The following is a 14,800-nucleotide window of genomic DNA, read 5'->3' as shown; positions in this document are numbered from 1 at the left end:
GAGAGAGGAAGACCAAAAGGCTAAGGTCTCAGGGCGGTTGAAGGAGGTTATAAAAACACGATGGTTGAGGAATCAGAGATGGACAGCACAATAAAATAAGCAGGAATGGGAAGATCCTTGGGAAAGAATCAGGCTGGTTGATTGAAAACTCTTTCACCCCTAACCCTGAGGTTCGTTCATTCATTCATTCATTCATTCATTCAATGAACACGTATGGATACCTGTTATGTGTCATCACATCCTAGGAGCTAAGGACCGCGAAGACGTGGACCCTGAAGCCCAGGGAGTTTGTAGTCAGCTGAAGGACAGAGGCACCAGGTAATCAGGGTACAGTGTGATACCAGTTCTGAGAGGAAACCATGCAAACAGAGAAAATATTCTAGAGAAGGGCCAAGCATGTGGGCATCTGGTGGATAAATAGGAGTTCTCCACTTTGAGCGTGAGTGGGATGAGGTGGGAACAGTGACCCAAGGGAAGGAACAAAATTTACAAAGGTAGGAAGGTGAGACCAATCACTGGGTGCTTGACATAAGATCAGGGAAGGTGAGGGGGGCAGGGAGAGTGACAAAGACAAGTAGAAGAGAAACAAGGCTCTGATCCAGGAGAACAGGAGCTTTAAAATTTTTTTGATTATAAGTCACAGTAAAACATGCATTTCCTATTTTGGCCCCACACAATCATACATACGCACATATAGACACACACACACATGAAGCAAAGGTCAACAAAAGAATATTTCAGCCTGCAACATGGCATTCATTCTGATATTTGTTTTAAAAGGTTGGTCAGGGGTGAAATAAGCTGATCACAAAACAATTCCCGTCGTATGATTTTATTCCTATGAAATTCTGTAAGAGGCAAAACTAATCCAGAGTGGTATAAATGACATCACTGGCTGCCTAGGGTGCGGACCGGGTGGGGCAGGATAAATTGCAAAGAAGTGAAAGAACTTGCGCATGAGATGGAAATTTTCTATATCTTGATAGGGGTGGTGGTTACATGGGCACATGCATTTGTCAAAAACAAATACATAAAAATAAATGTATGTGAGGGAACTTTGTCGGGTGGTGTTGATGTTCTAGATCTTGATAAAGGATTTGCATTGCACAGGTGAACGCATTTGCCAAAACTCATCAAATGACACACTGATGATTTGTGCTCTTCCTTGCGTGTAAATTTTACATCAGAAAGAAAAAAGATCGTCGACAAAAATTGAACTGTCGCTGATGAGATGCAGGCTGAAGTGTTAGGAGGAAATATTGTGGTGTCTGCAACTCACCACTTCACCATGGGTAGAGCAATGGAAAGTTTGACAGACGTGTGATAAAGAAAATATAATAAGAGTGAGTGCTAAGGCATGTCAAGATACCTCAATGAAGAAAGACCAGTCTTGTTCATACCCAATGCTGGAGTAACTGGGTATCTACCTACAAAAGAATGAAGCTGGATCCCTACCTCATGTTATATACAAAAACGATTTCAAAATGGACCAGGGACATAAATACAAGAGCTAAACTATACAATTCTTAGGAGAACACATAGATATCAATCTTCTTGACCTTGGACTAGGCAATGGTTTCTTAGCAATGACACACACACACACAAAAGAAACTACAGTCAACAAAAGAAAAAAATAAGGCAAGCTGACATCCTCAAATTGAAAAGCTTTTGTGGTTTAGAGGATTCCATCAAGAAAGCAGAAAGATGATCCACAGAATCAAAGAACGTTTTTGCCAAGGACACATCTGATGAGAGAATTGTCTCTAGGCTATGTAAGCAACAATTACACTTCAGTAATAACAGTCCAGATGATCCGATTTTAAAATGGTAAAGGATCTGAACACACCATTCTCCAAAAAAGATATATAAGTGGCCAGCAAGCACATGAAAAAACACTCAACATCATCGGGGAGATGCAAATCAAAACCACCATGTTTTGTAGCTACCCCGAAAGCAATTATCAAACAGATGGACAGTTGTAAGTGTTGATGACGATGTAGAGAAATTGTATACAGCTGGTGGAGATGGACAGTGGTGTGCCACTTTGGAAAACAGGCTGGCAATTTGCAATTCAGCAATTTCACTCCTGGGCATATAACCCAAGAGAAATTAAAACATGTGTCCAGGGATGCCTGGGTGGCTCAGACGGTTAAGCGGCTGCCTTCGGCTCAGGTCACAGCCCCAGTGTCCTGGCATCGAGTCCCACATCAGGCTCCTTGCTCCGTGGGGAGCCCGCTTCTCCCTCTGCCTCTGCCTGCCACTCTGCCTGCCTGTGCTGTCTCTAGCTCTCTGACAAATAAATAAATAGTCTTAAAAAATCTTTTAAAAAATGTGTCCATATAAAAATGCGTACACAAATGTTCACAGAAGCCTTATGTGTAAAAGCCAGAGGGTGGAAATGACCCAGATGTTCATCAGCTGTCACTGGATAGGTAAAATGTGGCATATCCACACAAGAGAGGATTATTTGGGAATAAAAAGGAATGGTGTGTTGGTACCTCCATGAATTTGGAAAACACGATGCTAAATGAAAGCAGCCATTTGCAGAGGCTCACAAGTTGTGTGTTCTATTTACACAAAATGTCCACAGTAGGCAAGTCCGTAGAGACAGAAAGCAGACTAGGGTGGCCCAGGGCTGGAGGTGGGAAGCACAGGGTAGGACATTGAGGGTTGAGGGGTGCAGGGTTTCTCTGAGAGGATAAAAGGCTCTAAAATGGATTGTGGCAAAAGGTGCACCAATCTGCGAGTGCACTAAAGCAATTGTACATTTTTATAATGAGTGCATTGTGTGATTTATTTTCATTTTTTTAAGACTGATGTATTTAGGGGCGCCTGGGTGGCTCAGTGGGTTAAAGCCTCTGCCTTAGGCTCAGGTCATGATCCCAGGATCCTGGGATCGAGCCCTGCATCAGGCTCTCTGCTCAGCAGGGAGCCTGCTTCCCTTCCTCTCTGTCTCTGCCTGCCTCCCTGCCTCCTTGTGATGTCTGTCAAATAAATAAATAAAATCTTAAAAAAAAAAGACTGATGTATTTATATGAGAGAGCATATATATGAGAGCATGGGGGGAGGGGCAGAGGGAGAGGGAGAATCTCAAGTAGACTCTCCCCTGAGTGCAGAGCCCCATGCAGGCAGGGCTCAGTCTCAGAGTCCCAAGATCACGACCAGAGCCAGAACCGAGAAATGGACACTTACCTGACTCAGACACCCAGGTCCCGTGAGCACAGTATGATTTATGGATTGCATCTCAATAAATCTATTTAAAAATGTTTATGTGGATATAAATGAAAAATTTGATAAATTGCACTTCACCCAAATTAAACACTTCTGCTCCTCAAAAGACACTACCAAGACACTTAAAAAGATAAGCCACAGAATGTGAGAAAATATTTATAAATTATATATCTAATAAAGGACGTGTATCCATAATATATAAAGAACTCTCAAAACTCAATAAAAAAACGACTCAACTTTTTTAAATGGGAAAAAGATTTGAACAGGCATCTCCCCAATAAATATAGACATGTGGCAAGTGAGCAAATGAAAAGATGTTCACCATCACTCGTCATCGGGGAATTACAAATTAAAACCTCATCACACAGTAGAACAACTCAAATTTTTTCAGTGCATTGACAACACCAAGCGATTGGGAGACGCCAAACAGCTGGAACTGTCATGTGTTGCTGGAGGGAGTGCAACATGATACGGTCATTTGGAAAATAGCTTGAAAATACCGTTCGACCTGCTGTTGTACTCCTGGGTATTTACTCTAGAGAAATGAAACACACTTCTAGGAAAACCTTTCTGCAAATGTTGCTGCACAGTGACTCTATTTGTAATTGCCCAAAAAACAGAGACAACCCAAATGGACCCCAGCTGGTGGCGAACGGATAAACAAAGCCTGACACATCATGTGGTTTCTTGGCAGTAAAAAGGAACGGTCCTCAGATCCACACAACACTATGGACAAATCCCCAATGCGCTATGTGTTTTGAAAGAAGTCAGACTCGAGATACTACATGCTGTGTGACTCTCTTTCTAGGATAAGCTCTAGGGAGAGAAAATAGACCAGTGGTTGCCGGGGCCAGGGGTGGGAAGAAGGGTCACTGGAAACAGGCAGGAGAGAATTTTTTGGGTTAAAGGCACCATTTTGTATCGTGACTGGGGTGGTGACTACTTGACTGTGTTTGTCCAAATTCATAGACGTGTGTTCTAAAATAGGTGATTCTCACTGTATATAAATTACACCTTAATCTTAAAAAATTAAAAATATATATTAACTATATTAAACTCATAATTATTGTATAGTATATATAATAATTATAATAATAAATTAATTAAATTACTATTAATTAATTAACTTATTAATTAAAATAAATATACTAATAATAAATTATATATTAATCTGGATGGTGGGAATATGGGTACTCATCATACAATTTTTTACAACCCTTTGGTGTGTTTGAACATGTTCCTAACCAGATGCCTGGCAAAAAAACATCGAAAAGATGTTAGGGGGTTGATAAAAATAAATAAATATAGGCATGACCAAAACAAGCTAACAATCGATTAAATTTTATAAAAAATGACTCATCTCACCCTCCAAGGTTTAAATAATAATAAATATAATACTTAAAGCATTACAGGTCCACAACATTGATTTTAAAAACCACTGATGGACCCTGACCTTTAGTTCAGAGAACACTGCTTTAGGTTAAGGCCCTTGAACTTGAAACTGAGAGAGCCTTGGGGAGATTGAGGTCCCCAGATGTGGACTGAGCTGGGCCGACTCCCCACTCTAGGACCAGGAGTAGTTAGAGGTCCTGGGGAGTCACTGTGGTTCGTGCCCCGCTCAGGGGGAAATGGCTGTCTGGTGTCCCCAGGGAAGTGGGAGCAGGGAAAAGAATCCTGTGTCCTGCATCAGGGGCCAACATCGTGGTGACAGCAGAGGGCAGTTGGCATTCTGAAAGTCATCACCTGTATGCGTGGAAATCAAAACCTTCCTCAACCATCTGGACTGTATCAGACCTTGGATTTTCACGTGACTCTGGATGAAGGAGGGTTCTCAGGTTACGACAGAGGGTAACTTTCTCGCCAGCCCATCATTGGGCACACAGGGTCAGGCTTAATTTAATTTATTAGTAAAACCATACTTTCTGCATTTAAGACAATCGCAGTCAGGGAAAGATGTATCCCTATTATATTTGATGTATGTATCGCCGTTACATTTAATTTCAACTTCTGGAAAGGGGTTCACGAATAAGAAAACAGTCTGCTACTTGAAAATGCAAGTTTGGAAACCTCTCATTCAGACTCATTTTAAGAGTTTCACCTACCTGTGGTCTTGAAGCTCGGATGATACCCCCGTGTCTTCTTTACTGACCCCTTTTCCTGACATCTGTGCCTATTTACCCAATGCTCAGAATTCTGACAGTTTTGAGGGGGAGCAAGTCTTTCATACTTCTTTGCCTTTGCATAGACCCTTTCCCTCTCCTGTCCCCTTGGTGAACTCCTATTCATCCTTCAGGACCCTGCTTAAGCTGCCCCTCATCTCTGGAGACTTACCTGGGTCCTTTCTCTTTATGACAGTGGCTGTGACTCCTTTTTCTGCATTTCTACCCACCTGTGCACGCAGCTGTAACATCAGGCTGGCTTCCTCTCTGGATGTACAAAACCATAGGAATTTGTTGTTCCCCATAAAACTAAGCCTGATGCCAAGCCCTCATACTCAGAGTATAATAAATGACTTTCAGTGGTTGCTGAAGTCTCTCCCTGCTTCCAGGGTGACATGATGGTGAAGGCATCATACATAGGACAAATGCTTGCATAAAGTCCTCTGGGTTCTGAGCTGCAAAGCGCGCCATTGAGTGGCTATTGTCTGATTCTGCCTGCCCCCAGAAGGAGGTTGGGTGTCCTCACTGCTCCTTCCCTGCTTGGGCACCCCCTCTTCACATCATGCAGTCCCACTGGGGTCCTGTCACCTCCCACCACAAGGCAGAACGGCAATGTCACATTGTCACGCAACCCCCAAATGCCTCCGCCTCCTTCCCCGGGGTTTGGCTCCCTGCTTCTGCCCAACTACACTGCACCTCTCTCCCTGCCACCCGCCCCCATACACACACACCAGCATGTCTGTTCCCTTCCTTTCTGGGAGATTTCATTAGAAACAAAGTGTGATCTGCTTGGGATGCTGATGCCAGAGAGTTTCTTGCTAACTCACACCCTGTTTCACATGGATTAGCACTTACCTCACTACATTACAGTGATTTATTTCCCCGCCTGGACCTTCTGCTGAACTGTGAGTCTTTGGAGATCAAGTACTATCTCATTGACCTTGCTCTCCAAAGAGAGGTGACCTTGCTCTCCAAAGCCAAGTGTAGGCTTTCCGATTGTGACAATGGCAAGTTTTCTAACCTCTCTGAGCCTCAGTTTTCCTGCCTATAAAATGGGGACAGCAATAACACAATCTCATGGTAGTGTGGTTGGGATGAACCCAAGTAATGCATGTTGATCCCTGAAAACAGTGCCTGACATGTATCAATGACTCAATTGATTTTAGCTGCTATAACACTTTTTATTCTCATTATTGTTAATTGCAGTGGTTGTTTGGTTGCCTACCTAACAGTCATTACCAGCTCTTTTCTCCCACTACAGAAGCCGAAAATATAAAGTACTCATCCCCTAGCCTTGCTTACCAGCTGGGCATGAGTATGTGACCCAATCTTGGGCAACAGAACTAGAATGGGAGTGTGCCAGAGGCTTTTGGGAAAGAGCTCCCCCTCTGATAAAGACAGGAAAATGTAAAGAGATGTTGGACCTTGACATGGAGAGAGGCGATGCATGGAGCTGTGGCAGCCATTTCGTGACAGGAGGGCAGAACTCACTAGAAAAGTCAGTATGTGGAAGATGTCAAAGTGGAAAATGTAAAGAGATGTTGGACCTTGACATGGAGAGAGGCGATGCATGGAGCTGTGGCAGCCATTTCGTGACAGGAGGGCAGAACTCACTAGAAAAGTCAGTAGTGGAAGATGTCAAAGTAGAAAGATGGAAGAGTCAGGGATCTTTATGACATTGTTGAGTTGCTGCCCCAACCATGGAACCTCCTACCTTAGAACACTGTCAGATTCTATCTGAAATGTCCTTATTATGAAAGCCACTTTTTGTTGGTATGAGCCACTGAAACTCTTCCATTGCATATATTATTACAGAAATTTATGCTGCGTGACTATTGAAAGAAAGCGGCAACACCAGGGTGGAAATCCTGGACTTCTGGAGGCCTGGGTAAGTGCGGTTTTGATGAGCACCTCCTACTGTCCAGCCCCCACGCCCACTCGGGTTCACATTAGCACGAGAGCTGGCTGCCAGCTGAGGTCATAGATGGGTAATGCTTCTTGGCCCACTCATGTGTGTGTTGGCCTCATGGGTAGTTCTGCAGTGTGTTCATAGGAAAACCAGTAAATACACAGCAAATAAAAATACCAAAGAGAGGGGGAGTAGAATCACTCACAAATGAAAAATCCAAATTCCTCTGACTTTGTGTTTTCTCAGTCTTATCACATAGTCTTGTTCATTTAATCTGGGGCATCCCGTAATCTCAATTAGAACATTGGGTCCACCCAAAAGCTGTGGGCTAGCAAAGCAGCACTCCCCTGCTAACCTTTCTCAGTGGTCTAACTTAGTTGTGGTACGTTATTCATTCTGTTGTATCAAAGCCTCTGTCTCTCTGTTGCTGAGAAGAGGAGGGGCAGGGGTTACGCTTCTCTTGTTTCTGGTTAATTCTGTGGCTAGACAAAATTTCGTGGGAAAGACGAATGCACAACCTATTTTTACCACAACGACTACCGGTCCCATGGTCATGCAGGATGTTGCAAGGATAAATGGCGTGCACCTTGTTCAGGCTCATTTACATCTCAGGTGCGGTGGTCCTGCAGTGGGTCAAAGACAAGCTAAAAAGAGATGGTGGATAAGACATTTGAAGGGCATGGCCGGTCTTTTAAGGCTAGATACCTGAGAAATACCATTTCTCTCCTTTCTCGAGCTCCCGTGTTCTCATAGGGGCTCACATTTCTCTACGTAGGGGAGGAAAATCTTTTCCCTTCTTGGCCTCCAGGGTCTTCAGCCAGGCCTAATAATTAAACTGAAATAAGACAGATGAACAGGAGAAAGACAACCTTAACTTCATACGCATAGGGGCTCATAAACATCTGAGACTCCTAGAAGCGACTAGAGCAGGCAGCTTTTTATACTTTTTAGACAAAGACACGATGCATTTGTGAAGTATTGACGACACAAAGCACTTTGGGTTTTGAGGTAAGCAAATTAATGAAGAAGTTGTTTCTACAACCTTCTCGGCCCTGAGTTCCCCATCTCTGGTGATAAGGGGACCTCTCCCTTCCAGGTGTGGGGAGGGCGCTCTCCACATAGGTGGGCGGACAAGGGAAGGTCAGAGGGACAGGGGAGTGTCCTTCTGGCTCTGGTATTTCTTAAATAACTTTAATTCAAAAATAATAGGCCAAAGTGGCGACAGCCTGCCCCAAACCCCATCACAAGTGTATGACCATATCTCGTCTGCACACCGCCCATACTGTCTAGGGGCGGCGATGAGGTTTCACGAAACCCAAAGCCCATCTTTCTCAGGCTCTCCTTCCAACTTCCTCCTCTTCTGCATCCCCTCATTCTTCTCCCAGCGTTCATCCCTATGTTCTAAGTCTCTAAACACCTCCCCTGTCTTCTTTCTCATGCTCCTCTAGATGGAAGTGTTCACCACAACCTTTCTTGTTCCTCTGCCATTCGCTTTCTTGTTCAGCTCATTTCTAACTGTACTTTCCCCTCATCAGATGTGTGCCCAGTATCAAAGCTTCAGCAATGCGGAAGTATACGATGTCCATGAACATTTTCCCCGGAAACACCCTCTCTTCTGCCCATCCCTTTTCCCAGAAGGAGCCTCTATGAGTACTTGGATGTACATTCTTCTGGACCTTGCAGAAGCAGAGACATAATTTTGTAGCATGGTTTTGACTACAGTAGTCCTCCCCTTATCTGAGGGGGGAAGGGTGTGTCCTAAGATACTCATTGGATGCCTGAAACTCCAGTATCAAACCTTACACATACCACGTTTTTTCCAATACATACATGCCTGTGATAAAGTTTAGTTATAAATTAGATACAGTAAAAGGTTAATAGCATAAATGCTAATAAAATAGAAAAATTGTAATGATGTACTGTAATAAAAGATAGGTTATTGTGGTCTCTCTCTCTCTCTCTCAAAATATCTTATCCTATACTTATGATCCTATCCTTCTTGTGAGGATGTGAGATGATAACATCTCTACATATGAGACAAAGCGAGGGGAATGACTAGGACAGGGACGCAGCACTAGGTAACTGTTGACCTTCTGATGATACCAGAAAGATTGTCTGCTTCTGGACCGAGTTTGATCAAGAGTAACCAGAACCACAGATAAGGGGTGACCACTCTCCAGCTTTAGGCTGATAACACCCAATCTATCCATCTGACCTTGACCACTTCCCATGTCCTAGTGCTTCATAGCCCACACCTTGTGGACATTTGCCTCGAGCTAACTCTCAGATCCCTCAAAATCCTTAAGACCAAATTCATCTTTCTCCAACTTTGCTTCTTCTCTGTGTTCTTGGCCTGGGTCAATGGCCTCACCATTCAGTTAAGCAAGATGGAAACCACATTCTCATCTTGACTTCCCTCTTTCTGTCTCTGTCTCTCTTTCTCTTTCCCCTTCTCTCTCATGAAGGTTAAGCACGAGCCGCCATAATCGGTCCACTCCACTGGTGTATCCATGTTCACATCCTGCCTGTTTTCCTCTTTCTGTTGCCTCTACCCCAGCCTTAACTCCCTCTTGCATGACCTAAAGTGACACCCTTCCCTGCTTTCCATTGCTGGTGGCTACCTCCGTATATCCTCCTACCCCCAGTACCATTGTACCCCTTCTCCTTCCCACTTCATTCAACCTGCAATGGCCCACATCTGGAGAATAAATCAACAGCAATCCTTTTCCCCCCCCAAAGAGATTCTCACTTTCCCAGACTCATTCGCACCAAGGGGTGGCAATGTGACCCCATCCTGGCCAATAAGACAAAAAGGGCAAATCTGGAAAAAGGCTCAGCATGAAGAGAAACACCTCCATGACCCTCCCCAGCTGTCATCATTTTCATTTATGTTTTAAAGAAGTTCAAGCTCTCTGGGTTGGCATAAACTCTTTAGACTCTACGACCCAGCCACCAACTTCTCTTTCCACCAACACTACTCACTTCCCACTGCATACCTCATGCTGGAGCTTGGGGGTGGGATGCCCAAGCCCAGGGACATCCTCCTTGGCAGCTGGTCTCCAGACATGGCCCCAAGGCCGCCCAGTCTCCCAGCAGTCACGATCTGGTGCATCCCCTTCCCTGAATCTACACTGCTCCCATGAAATAGCTTAACTCCTAGATCCTAGAAGACGATCTGGTGTTCTGCCAATCTATACCAAGATGACCCAGCAGGTTCCACCTTTGTGCCTTCAGTTTCCCTAAGAAGCAACCCACCCATCCTGAGACCATCACGCTTTGAGGCAGTGTCAGCTAACCACAGGGGAGGTCATGTGGAGGAGAGCAGAGAATTGTAGCCAACACAGAAGACCATGACCTCAAAGTCATGATGGAAGTTGAACCATTCCAAGCAGTCCCCACCCACTTGTGTCCAAATGGAGCAAAGACAAGCCAGGGCCATTGTGCTGAAAATGTAACTGACGGCCACGTTTCCGGATCGTGCTCATTTTTCTTTTTTGCAGATGACTGCCACTCTCCTGGGTCCACACTCTGCTTCTATTGCCCTCGGCTGGGTTATCTTTCCTCTGCCTCCAACACATCCCCTTCCTCCAAGATTGATCTTGAACGCCACCTCTCCCGTTAAACCACCATTACACCGAGCCCACATAGTTGGGTAGGCTGACCTGGCTTCATTCATCTCCCTTTTGCCGTAACAGCTCACCATTTTGTTGGGACGCGTGACCCCTCCTTTTTGGTGGAACCGACGATCAGCTTGTCCCCTTCCCTCTGTCCTGGGTGGAACATAAAACCCAGCTGGAACCAGTGAGCGGCTCCCACCTTCCAGGGCAGATCCTGAGATGGGAGACAGAAAGATCTGCAAATGACATGCCGGCGGGACCGCATCTCCTTCTGGCCAGGCCTGCCCAGGTGCTCAGACCCCTGTTCAGCTCAAGAGGGGAGGCTTCCGCTTTTCCTTGGAGTGGGCACCTCCCTGTACCACAGACACTGAGCTCACTGGTTATTCCATTTGTCCCCATAAGTTTCCCAGCTCCCTGCCGTGAGGCAGGCCATGTGACTCATTCTGACTGATGGCAATAGGTAGAAATGACACATGTCACTTTCAGGCTGAGGCAGTAAAAAGCCCCCGAACCAGCCTCCAGGCTCTAGACACCCCTGCCCAGTCCCTGAGGCTTCATGTTTGGGTGATGTGACTACAAAGTTGGGGGCCTCTGTTCGTCTGAGTCCCCGAGCAAGTGTAGAGCAGAGCCTCTGTGGACCCACATGGGATGTGTGGCATGCCTTCCAACTAACATGTGGGGGATGCTTCTTACAGCACCTTGACCTTGACTATTCCGAATAATAAACATGCCCAATATCCTTCCAATAAACTTTTTTTTTTTTTTTGCTTAAGTTATCCAGAGTCTGTCTCTGACACCCAAACTAGCTTAATTGGTAAATTCTAAGACAACTTAGCCGTTTCTACACTTAACTAATGAGTACCTATCTTATTTTTTTTTATCAGCTGTTTTAAAAATCAAACTGACTATAGGGACAAAGACTCATCTTTGCATCCTGGCATCCTGCACTATGCCTTCTAAGGCTCTCGATCATTCGCAGGAGGAAGGCAAAAAATTAAATGAAAATGAAAAATGAAAAATGTGGTGAGTCAAGTAAGTGCTTTCTTTTTAACCTTGGTTTCCAAAACCATTTACAAGTGAGGTTTTCTGTTGTTGTTTTTTTTTTCCCCGAGCAAAAAAGGGGCTTTTATTATAGGACTTGGACAGGACCCATGGGCAGAAAGAACTGCACTGGGATTGTGAGGAGTAAGTGATTATATATTTTTTAGTTAGTGGGGATACAAGTGAGTTTTAATTAAGAGATTTGAAAATATGATGACGCTTCTATTTTATGATAATAGTGCTATATATATATATATCATGTATCTCTACATATCATATATATCATACTACATATTATATCCTATATATCATATAAATCTCCATATATCATTTTTATATATCTCTGTATATCAGAGATCATATATATTTCTCATATTATCACCGGTTGTCATAACATCAAGAAAACTTTATTAAATGCCAAAGACTAAAAATACTTTTAAGACATCGGAACGACAACAATAGTCACTGAGCCCTTAATTCATGACCGGTTCCTGATGTACGGTTGTTGGTTTCGTGTCCCTGTCTCACCAACCTCCAGTCCCGATGTCTAACCTCTTATTGTAGACAAGGGAAGAAGCAGCAATCTGGAAGTATTTGTTGTTCCTAAAGGGATTCATAATTTTCAAATCAGGAAAAAAAAAAAAGTAGGGCACCGGGGTGGCTCAGTGGGTTAAGCATCCGACTCGTGATCTCAGCTTGGGTCTTGATCTCAGTGCGGTGGGTGCAAGCCCTTCATCGAGTTCCACGCTGGACATGGGAGCCCCCTAAAAAAATAAAAATTGTTCCGGGAAGCTGCTGAGCCAATGGAGGACTGCTGGGAAGACAGAATTCTCTGCTTTTGTCCATTTAAAAAGAAATGCATGTGCAAAAAGAAAAAAAACACAAACAATCTACAACCTGCTCCCAGTAAGAGAAAGAGAGAGAGAGAGAGAGAGAGAGAGAGAAATGTTTTCGTTGGAGTAAGCTTTAAGAGGATGGCAGGTGGGGGGCACCTGGGTGGCTCAGTGGGTTAAAGCCTCTGCCTTCGGCTCAGGTCATGATCTCACTGTCCTGGGATCTCAGTGTCCTGGGATAGAGCCCTAATCGGGCTCTCTGCTCAGCAGGGAGCCTGCTTCCTCCCTCTCTCTCTGCCTGCCTTTCTGACTACTTGTGATCTCTCTCTCTGTCAAATAAATAAATAAAATCTTATAAAAGAAATAAAGAGTATGGCAGGTAGGAGAGGTGAATAAATTTAAGTGTGTTCGAAACTAATGCTTCTCAAACTTTCTTGTCATTCACCTGCAGGTCTTGTTGAAATGCAGACTCTTCTCCAGTAGGTCGGTGGAAGTGGGGGGAGGTGGGGGGGCATGCTGGGTTGGGAGGCGCCTCAGCGTCATCTTCCCAGAGGTCTCTCAAGCCCCTGGGTGGGAGGCCATGCTGCTAGTTCACCAACCACCTTCAGAAGAGCAAGCAAGAGATACCCCCATTGTGATGCGAACGGTCACCGAAGTTTCTAGAACTCTTTTTTTTTTTTTAAAGATTTTATTTATTTATTTGACAGAGAGAAATCACAAGTAGATGGAGAGGCAGGCAGAGAGAGAGAGGGAAGCAGGCTCCCTGCTGAGCAGAGAGCCCGATGCGGGACTCGATCCCAGGACCCTGAGATCATGACCTGAGCCGAGAACTCTTAAAAGGCCTATGTGGGAGGCCACCCGATTTGGGGTTTTGAGTAGCTTGCCCTGAATTCAACCTTTGATTCCCTTTCTTGGTCAGTCCCTTAGGAGATCACGATGACCTTGCGTCTTGTCTGGAAACCTCCCCTGGTAGCTTTGCTATGGTTTTTGAGAACAAAGCAGGGTCCCAAGAAGGAAAAGTAAGTGTAACAAATTCTCCATACTAAAACGTGCGCGCTTTACTGATATCTAGCTTTATCTATTTATGTATGTATTTATGGCCACTTTTTTAAAATTTGATTTTATTTTTTCAGTGTTCCAAGATTCATTGTTTGTACACCACACCCAGTGTTCCATGCAATACGTGCCCTCCATAATACCCACCGCCAGGCTTTCCCAACACACCTCCCCAAAATCCTCAGTTTGTTTCTCAGAGTCCACAGTCTCTCTGGTTCGTCTCCCCCTCTGATTTCCCACAACTCACTTCTCCTGTCCTTCACCCAATGTCCTCTCTGTTACTCCTTATGCTCCACAAGTAAGTGAAACCATATGATAATTGACTCTCTCTGCTTGACTCATTTCACTCAGCATAATCTCCTCCAGCCCCGTCCATGCTGATACAAAAGCTGGGTGTTCATCCTATCTGATGGAGGCATAACACTCCATTGTATATATGGACCATATCTTCTTTATCCATTCGTCTGTTGAAGGGCATCTTGGCTCTTTCCACAGTTTGGTGACTGTGGCCATTGCTGCTGTGAACATTGGGGTACAGATGGCCCTTCTTTTCCCTACCTCTGTATCTTTGGGGTAAATAACCAGTATTTACAGGGTGCAATTGCAGGGTCATAGGGAAGCTCTATTTTTAGTTTCTTAAGGAATTGCCACACTCTTTTCCAGTGTGGCTGCACCAACTTGCATTCCCACCAACAGTGTAATTGGGTTCCCCTTTCTCCACATCTTCTCCAACACATGTTGTTTCCTGTCTTGTTAATTTTGGCCATTCTAATTGGTGTAAGGTGGTATCTCAATGTGGGTTCAGTTTGAATCTCCCTGATGGCTAATAATGATGAATATTTTTTCATGTGTCTGTTAGCCATTTGTATGTCTTCATTGGAGAAGTGTCTTTTCATGTCTTCTGCCCATTTTTTTTTTTTTGATGTGATTATCTGTGTTGTGGGTGTTGAGTTC

The 14,800-nt window shown here is 44.4% G+C and overlaps 1 long non-coding RNA gene across 1 annotated transcript in view; it reads left to right on the top strand.

Moving 5' to 3' along the window:
* LOC122896153 overlaps window positions 1–13,914 on the top strand; it is a 30,382-nt gene extending 16,468 nt beyond the window's left edge. The window contains exons 3-6 of the long non-coding RNA XR_006382365.1: window positions 7,206–7,278; window positions 10,995–11,205; window positions 11,801–11,948; window positions 13,710–13,914. This is a non-coding gene — a long non-coding RNA (uncharacterized LOC122896153). The remainder of the gene's footprint in view (window positions 1–7,205; window positions 7,279–10,994; window positions 11,206–11,800; window positions 11,949–13,709) is intronic.
* The last annotated feature ends 886 nt before the right edge of the window (window positions 13,915–14,800 follow it).

The sequence above is a fragment of the Neovison vison genome, chromosome 14 (genome assembly GCF_020171115.1).
Source record: "Neovison vison isolate M4711 chromosome 14, ASM_NN_V1, whole genome shotgun sequence".
Taxonomy (NCBI): domain Eukaryota; kingdom Metazoa; phylum Chordata; class Mammalia; order Carnivora; family Mustelidae; genus Neogale; species Neogale vison.
The sequence above is the reverse complement of the archived record's forward strand: the minus strand, read 5'-3'. Positions and strand labels throughout refer to the sequence as shown.